At 37.0% G+C, this 8,751-nt stretch overlaps 1 long non-coding RNA gene across 1 annotated transcript; it reads left to right on the forward strand.

The window, feature by feature from the left end:
• Positions 1–283: 283 nt before the first annotated feature.
• LOC136291788 (uncharacterized) lies at positions 284–7,396 on the forward strand. Its single transcript, XR_010721721.1, has 3 exons — positions 284–341; positions 4,678–4,819; positions 5,217–7,396. It is a non-coding gene; the product is annotated as an uncharacterized lncRNA (long non-coding RNA).
• Positions 7,397–8,751: the final 1,355 nt, after the last annotated feature.

Here is an 8,751-nt window from a genome sequence, read left to right on the forward strand (position 1 = left end):
GATCCCTTGGGAAAATATTTCCGTGTAGAAAGTAAATAAAATTTTCCTTTTTTTTTTTTTTTTTTTTTTTTTTTTTAAAGCTCAGTAGGAATGTCTTCTAATTCTAGAAATACACAACAATTTTCTCTTAGTTTACTTTAACTTTTGAACCATTTTTAGGTTCCTGTCTATTTTAGCTCTTAAGATGTGCTTGATTCAAGTGCCAAAACTACTAATTAATGCCTGACAGGTGGCCCATAACTGACTACCTCCAATTCTGTTATAGTCAAAGGAAGTGACAGAAGCTCTTTAGACAGCAGAAGAAGAGGAGCAAGAACAGTCTTTTCCCTCCCAATTTCTAAGTAGGTACTACAAGTTCTGGAAAAATATATTTTATTATATGTATAGCATTTTATATACAAGGATTCACTTGTAAATTAAGTTGAAGCCATGTTCAATGTCAAAATGATAAAACAAACAGCTCTAATCTCCTTGCAGGTTTTCAATTCTTCTTGCTTGTTTCTTTGTTCTTGTTCATTTGTTTTTCTGCTTGGACAAGAGATTATTGAAAAGCAAGGAATGTTATTAATCCCTTCCAGTGACAGAAAATTAAAGCACAGAGGAGCTGAATAACTTATGCCATGACTATGGATTTCACACCTCCCAACAGTAATCACCTGAATGTCCTCTATAGTTAATAGTTGTCTTCCAGGGCAGTTCATTCTATTTTGGGAAGGGATGAATCAGCTGCTACAAGTACCTTCTCTGTTTTAAGTACTGGGAGGTTTGGCAGATAGCTCAGAGGAGTCATGTGTTTTTGGATAGGGACAATGAGGTGACCTGGGATACATTTTAGTCTGCAACAAGGTTGGGAGTAGACTCTAGAAATATTGGCAGTACAGTAGGTATGAGCCACTAAAATATTTTTCCATGTAAAACTGTTTTTTTTTTCTTTTTCATTATCTCCATGCATTTTTTATTAATTTAAATTAATTTTTGATCTCTATTCTGGACATTTTGGGAGGATAGTTTTTGTTGTAGCTGTAGGATTTATCTATTTTTAGTAGCTATAGAATTGAATTAACCATAGAGAAATATAGTTAGAAGGAAGCCTTAAGATTTTAGGAATCAGTGCTATTCAAAATGTTCAGTTGCCCCTACTAAAAACTAAAATGCTTGTTTTCTTTCTTATTAAAGCAACTTTGTGACTGACTGAGGAATAAAGATGATGTAAATAAAACAATTTTTTTCATTTCTGCAGAACTAATTAATAGCAAAGAATCTGACTGTAATGTCAGTAATAACATGAACTGATCTGTCCTTTGCATGACCTGAATCTAAATAATACTCTTAAAAACAAGGTAAAACAGTGTAATAGATGTTCTGTATAAAATTCGTGTATTAAAATTGTGTGTGTAAAATTATACATTAAAATTATAAAACCTGGATTCTTGGAGACAGTCCGAGGGCGTCTCCAAAAATTCCAAAGTCTTTTTTAGCTTGGAGGTGCCACCACATTTGCAACATAACAGAAGAGATAACGTGAACAGGGCTCATTAATCACGGGCGGGCCACATCTTCGCAGCCACTCAAGGGTCTGATATCGATCGCGATGGAAACTGGCAGATGATTTCATCAAGTCCCCCAACAGAAAATTCAGTGACTTTTTTTTGGACTTCTTTACAATTCTGCAGGAAACCCCTTTCAAAAACATCCCTCGGGGGATGAAGGACATTTCAGCAGTCATGTTTTTTGCTTGAGGTCGTGCTTTGGGCGAAATCGCGTTCTTTGCAGCTGTCGTATTTTTGCCTCAGGGCAGAAAAACGATATAAAGTTCCTGCCCTGACCCTGAATTTGTGGACAGTACCCCGGGGAAGCACCTTTTGCTGTTTTCGGATTGTCCACCTAGCATTCGATGAATGTCATGATTTATCGTGGCGTTTTCGAAATTGATTTTTAAAATTGCTAAATAAATCTTTGGATTTTGAATTGGCTCGTGATTATTTATAACCATAGTATGATTTTTGGGAGTTTTGTGTTCATGCTTCTGAATACAACACCAATGTCTCTTACTACATTGGTCATTAATTTAGTTCAGTTTCAGTCTATATACAGCTTATGTTCCAGTTTTGGTTTTGATAGAGTATTCATTACAACAATTACGGTACTTTTGATGAGTTTGAGATTTTTTATGGTTTGTTGGATAGACCACCTTTCAAAGACAATTAATTGAATATACATAGACATTTATTTTGACATTCCTAATTGTTTATAATTTTGACTTTTCTGCTCATAGATGGAATTCTGCTATTACAATCTCTCTCCTATGGTACTTAATTTTTTTTTTTAAATTAATGTGGTAAGTTTTACCTGCTTCTTTTACCTTCAATTTTCACAAATATTTTTTTCTTAAAGTATTAGCAAATCCTGCCTAGAATGGTCATGAGAGCAGTGTGATATTCATAAAGTTTAACAAAAGAAAATAGTTTAAGGATTGTTGCTTAACATTCCCCAGAAGCATATTTGTATATTGTGTACTTCAATATTTTGTAAGTAGTTATTGTTCCTACAAGCAATATCTCCCTCATGTCATCCTTCCAGGTCTTTTAACAAAATATGTGTGAAAATATATTATTACATGACTTTTCCCAGCACACTATAGTCCCAATGTTTACATTCCATTTCTCAAATTCTTCTTTTTTATCCATTTTTTTTCCGTCAGACAAATAAACAAGCATTTTAAAATGCAAATATGGTTATTTAAAGTAATAGAGTTTTCTGTATAAAAGAAATGTGAGGCTTGAAAGAAAACTGCAATTCACAACTAAGGAATCTCTTGGAGACTGTTGCTGATATAAGCCAGAGTTACATGGAGAAGCAGTAATGGGAGCAGGAAAGCAGCAAAGATGTTCCATGTATTTCCAGTTGTTGCTTTCTGGACTGATGGAGATAAGTATTACCTAGGTTCAACTGGCTGTGTCTGTATTCAGTGTTCTTCAGTTCCATGTTCATTCCCTAAGCATCACGCACCTGACATTTTAATTTAATGGGTGATTATCACAGATAAAATTTGTAAGTCCTTTGAGATCTTTTTAGAGCAAGAACACTTTAGACATGTAAATCAGTTTATTTTTGGTGTCTGCACACTGATCTGTGCTTTAATGAGGTCACCTGTTTGAAAATTTTACTTCATTTTGTCCATCCTCCTTGACAAAATAAATTTTAAGTTGTGTGATGCGATCTCAACGCATTAAGAGCTCTGAAGTGTTTTCCTTAAGATGAGAACAGCAGAAAAGTAAAATCAGAGTTTCAGTCTCTAAACCTACATTTTGATAGTACAAAAAGCAATGAACTAGAACACAGTGATTCTTGCAAGAATCAAAAAAAAACCCCCAAAACCCCTCAGGTCTATCTAGGAACTGAGACAGACTTAAATTAAGGATCTGAGGTTTAGTCTTTCCCTGCCTGGCTGTGTCATTGCCGTTTGGACCCTTTCGTTTTCAGCCTTCATGTGTTTTCAGTAGCTTCCTAGTTGTGATAAGTCCTGAGCTGTGAGAGAGTTCTCTTTTCCTGGTTACTTTACCTGCCCTCTGGTCTTAGGAGGCTCCTGGTGCCCCTGAGCCTGCTGGGCTCCTCTTTGCATTCCATCTGTCACCCCCACCTGGACACCTGGCCCCAAGGACATCACTGCAATGTACAGCACCCCAAGACAGGAGAAACTCTTGCCTGTAACTTCACAAAAAACCCCTGGCTGCAAACAGACAGTAGGCTGGGAACAAAAGAGCAAGACATAAAATACCCTTCAATTTCTTGTAATTTCTTCTCAGGTCAAGTTCCAAAAATCCCTCTTTTTGGCAAACAAACAGGTATGCTAAAGAATAATTTTTTTTGTCAGGAAAAATTACCTTCTTTATATGATATTTAACATTAATCTTTTAATGATATTGATGCTAGAGTGGCATCAACATAATGAAAAGATTAATATTATATATTAATTTTACATTTTCTTTGACTTTATTATGATGGATGTGTTATTAAGCCTTTGTAGATGACATAAACTTCCCAATCACATAAAGAAGTAGAGCTTAGGAGGTTTATTGCCAAAGACTCATATTGCGTCTAGACCAAAGAAAACCACAGTGAACAAAAATTAACCTGAGTGGAGTCCAATTTGCAGTAAACACAAATTAAATAGGGACAAATCACCATAGTTAGAACTATCGAAGGAAAGAACATAAAGTGCAGTCTTCAATTACTTTTTCTACAGTCTACAGTTGAGGTTATTACAGCTGAAGTCCACTTTACAGTAGGAAAATGAAGCACAGCTGGTGATGGCTTTGGTGTGGATAAATAAGGAATGCAAAAAGACTGAAATGGTAACATGGGCTTATATTGCCTGCCAGAGGCAAGGAAGGAACTCCCTGGAAGGAACTCCTTGGAAGGAACTCCAAGGAAGGATATTTAACTAAGCTCTTGATTTGTTTTAAGGCTCTAGACACTGGACACATTTAGCAATAAACTAAAATGAGAGACCCTGATAATCTCTTCAGCGTAATTATCTGCTGATTGGCTGATAATTTGTATGTTCAGGGTTAACACATCACTGAGGACTGTTTTCATATAGGCAATATTTGTATTTTCTCCTCATGGCATGGTTGTAGCTTTGAACTTTTGCTGTAATCTTGTATTTTGTTACAGGAGGAATGGAAGTGTGTTCTGGGGTTATGGACAGCTGAATCTTGGGATCCCTTCAAGACTGCTGTCCTTTTAGCTGGGGCTTGCCTCTATAGTTTCATCCTACCTGGCACACTTACATGCTTTTTGTTCATCATACTTTCTAGTGAGTCATAATTTATATTTCTTCTGTAAATGAAGAGCTGTCTGGCAGCCATCAAGCTTTGTGAGGGTCTAATTTCAAAAGGTTTCTGAACCTCAATTGGCCACTGTGCCCAGACATATCTGATACGTGGGTAGCATATGATATAGGGTGCAAATGATATGGGATTTGTACATATAACAGAAGCACTCAATTTCCCCATTTTAAACTCTAAGATTTGTAAGCACTTTCCTAAAAACTTGATAAATGTAATTCTCTGTCCTTTTCTGAGTGTTTCTTCTTATTTATATTGACTCTTAGACTGCACTATCACAATATTTGAAATACTATTCACTGAAATAGGATTTTAAAAAAAATTAGATATTTAAAATATTTAAAACCTACCTTGCTTTCATTTCAGTTGGGATTCCACACTTCAGGACACAAGAAAGAAATCTCTGACCTTAACTGAGTACAGATGTGAATCTCTTGGTAAACCCCGCAGACAAATATTTTTCCCTATTTGGAGTACCCAAGCCAGGTCTGAGTGAGCTGCCACGCTTGCATGTTTGCAGGGAGAGACTGAGTCCTGTCTACAGAAGTGTTGCTTTGCTTGCCAGAGTTAGCTCACACCTCTACCTCTGTGTCCTCTGATGCGACTGAGTTCTGGAGCCAGGCTGCTGACCATGTAGGACCCAGCCTGTAGCAAGTACATGCTTTGATTTTTCAGTGGGCAGTGAATTTCTCACAAAACTTTTTAAGTGAAACCAACAACAACTCTTTCCAACTCTCAAACTCCTTTTCAAACATCATTTTTATTCCCATTTACTAGCTGTTTATTACTGTTCTTAAAGGAGTTTGTAGATAAACAGAACTCCCTCATTTGGTGATTTTGGTTATTCATAAGTAAGTCTTTGTGCCTCAGATTGGTCTGTTCACTGAATTATGTAACCAATTGATACAAAGATTGTTCTTGTAACAGCACTCGCATTTAATGGAACAGAGTCAAGACACTAAAAGCTAATGTGCATAAGAAGATTATGTGCTTAAGCACTATGCACTTGGAAAGTGTAGAGTCCCTGCTATATTCATCATGGGTAGAAATATGCTTCCTCACTTAAAAAAAAAAGAAAAGCCAAGTCCTACAAGCATGGACAAAAGCAAAGGGGTATTTTGCAAATGGCTTTCTTGACTGCCTCCCTACAGCTAATTCACTGAACAGAGCAGGGGAAATGGCCTTTCTTCTCCACACTAAATAACAGTATGAGAAATTTGTACTTACAAAGAGCATCTTTAAGTATCTGCTAAGAATAGTTCCCTTTGGGGCTCAATGATGGCTTTCAAGGAGCATGGGGATGCAAAGAAAAGAATTTTGAGTGGATTTTAGGCAGAAACCCCTGCAAGCAATTGGATGTAAGTCAGAGTGATCATTTGTGTATTTAGACAAAACTGCCTTTGCCCACCAAATAATTTGGATATGTGTCACTTAGAGTGAAACTGAAGTCATCCATCAAAGCTGTACAGCCTGCAGTCCTCACTGTGCCAGCTTGAACCTGCCAGTCATGGTTTCTCAGCTCCTTTAGGAAAGTGCTGGGACTTTACCGACTTTGATTTTTCTGAGCCAAATTGTCATCTGGTAGATATCAGAATAGCTTCATTACAGTCATTGGCACAATACCAAGTTACTTCAGCTGAAAATCTTCCCAGAGCCCAGATAAAGACTGGTGCTGTAGCTGTCCTTCTCACACAGTGGTGAGAAGAACTAGAGGAAAATTCTGCTTAATGCTTTCTCCTTTTGAACTGCAACTAGAACCAGCCACAGGCTATTCCTCGTATATAGAGGCTAGAAATTTAGAAATCAAAAACCCATTTAAATGAATTAAATGATTTCAGGCCCAGACTGCTTTTAGCTATCTTTTGATGGCACTGAAGTTATTTGAGATACTTCTGCTTTGCAGTTATTCTAATGATCTTAGAGTTCTATAACATATAAACAGTCTCTTACCACTCACAGTACCCTCTCTTCTTTTCAACCCTCATTTCCCCATCTTTCCTTCTTACCACTTTAGCAGTCATGTATTATAAGATGAAGAAAGACTCTCACTTTCTGCTTTTCACAGAAAGTTGTATACATCAATTATATATTTAATGTATCTGAATCTAATAACATGTTTGATGATATATTTGACAGGTGTATACTAATTTTTCAGTAACTGACAATGTACAAACAGCATGAATTAATATCTTCTCACTATGATTACAAAAATGGCTCTTGCTGATGTCACAAGATCTTCTGGAAATCGTCTCCAGAAGACAGAGATAGCTATTTTTACATTAAATTTCACTACATGAGACTGTTCAAATCTCTACATCTGTAAAATCCAAATGACCCTGGACTACTCCTGTTATATTAAAATGATAATGATCCCTTTTCCATGCAGCAACAACATTTCATACTTCATCATGGTGTGCATCACAGCCATAAAGGGGGCATAATAAGTAGTTAAAGAAATTTGTTAAAAGAAGCTGGCATTACAAAATAAACACATTTAGTGAAGTGAGATTAGTGTTGACATGAAACCTCTCATCAATTGCAAGAGTAGGTATAGAGAACCAGATTTCGTCTGTAGTGTCACCTGCCAACGACCCTTGATTCCAGCTGGAGACATGGTGTGCAGAATTCAGCATGTGTTCAGTAGTCAAACTGCTGGCACCACATTGTCAAAATGCCATCTGAAACATGACAAGTGAGAACATAAAATGATGCATTCCTGTGTGAAATATACTGAAGCTCCTTGAGCTACCACCTGAAAGGTATGGAAACAGCATTACTTATATGTAGGCTGGAACAGTTTCCCCTTTGTGCCCTGGAGCCGAGTTGATATGGACACTGAGGGCTGTGGTATTGCTGCAGCTGATGGTTAGTCTCAAGTGGACACCCTTCTGGTGTGCTTGTCAGCCCACCTGACCTCCAAACACATGTCTGCCTGTGGACATATTGGGGCATACTAAATCACTAGCTGTGTCTGGGCCTGGAGTAGAAGCTAAATAAACTAATTTGATATAATGAGCACAACCTGGGATTAGGTCAGTTGGTTAGAGAATGGTGCTAATGACAACAAGCTCGTGGGTTTGATCCATGCATGGGCCATTCACTTAGGAATTGGTTTTGACGATTCTTGTGGGTGTCCTCCTCAGAATAGTCTATGATCCTGTATTACTTAATCAATAAGATATTGTCATTTTTTCAAGAAAGTATAAAAACTCAAGGGTTTTGAGGAGTTTCAGATAAACAATTTCTCCTGCTAGAGAGAAAAAACTAAATAAATTAAATAAGTATATTAGAACAGTTATCCCTCTGGTGAACCAGTGTCAACTGTGTATCTGATGCTTATATCAGGTATTCCCCCTGCCTATCTTTTGGCACAAGAGGAAAGCAGGCATCTTTCTTTTCTTGAGAGAGTAAAGGCAGAGACTACTGAAATGCGAACACTGAACTTAGCTGATATTCACATGCATGAAATCTATGTTATTAGGGTAATTATTCACCATGGTGTCTAAAGAATTAACAAATTTACACAATGAAAAAATAATCTGAATTCAAGCAAATTATTTAATGAGTTCTTGTATCACGAGTTCTCTATTGCCTCACTTTTCACCTGTGCTGTGGATCTTTTAGGTAGCCCTTTTGGGATCGGCCGTAGAAAGTATGAGACTCAACTGGTATGAGTCCAAAGGTTTCCCCTGAGGTTAAGTTGTCTGGGATTCACTGTCTGCTGATAGACCAATCTGTCTAAGCTTGTAGACAATGTGATATGATGCTAGGCTAAAATTAATTTTGTAGCTATTACCTTCGTCTTTAAGGTTCCCTCTCTCTGAAGGATTCTGTTTTACTTTAGGAGGCTATTTCAGCTATAAAAGAAGAAACCTTCATCTTCTGTTATTTTTTACATGAC

Source organism: Chamaea fasciata, unplaced genomic scaffold (genome assembly GCF_029207755.1).
Source record: "Chamaea fasciata isolate MVZ Bird 193981 ecotype frontalis unplaced genomic scaffold, bChaFas1.0.hap1 SCAF_7, whole genome shotgun sequence".
Taxonomy (NCBI): domain Eukaryota; kingdom Metazoa; phylum Chordata; class Aves; order Passeriformes; family Sylviidae; genus Chamaea; species Chamaea fasciata.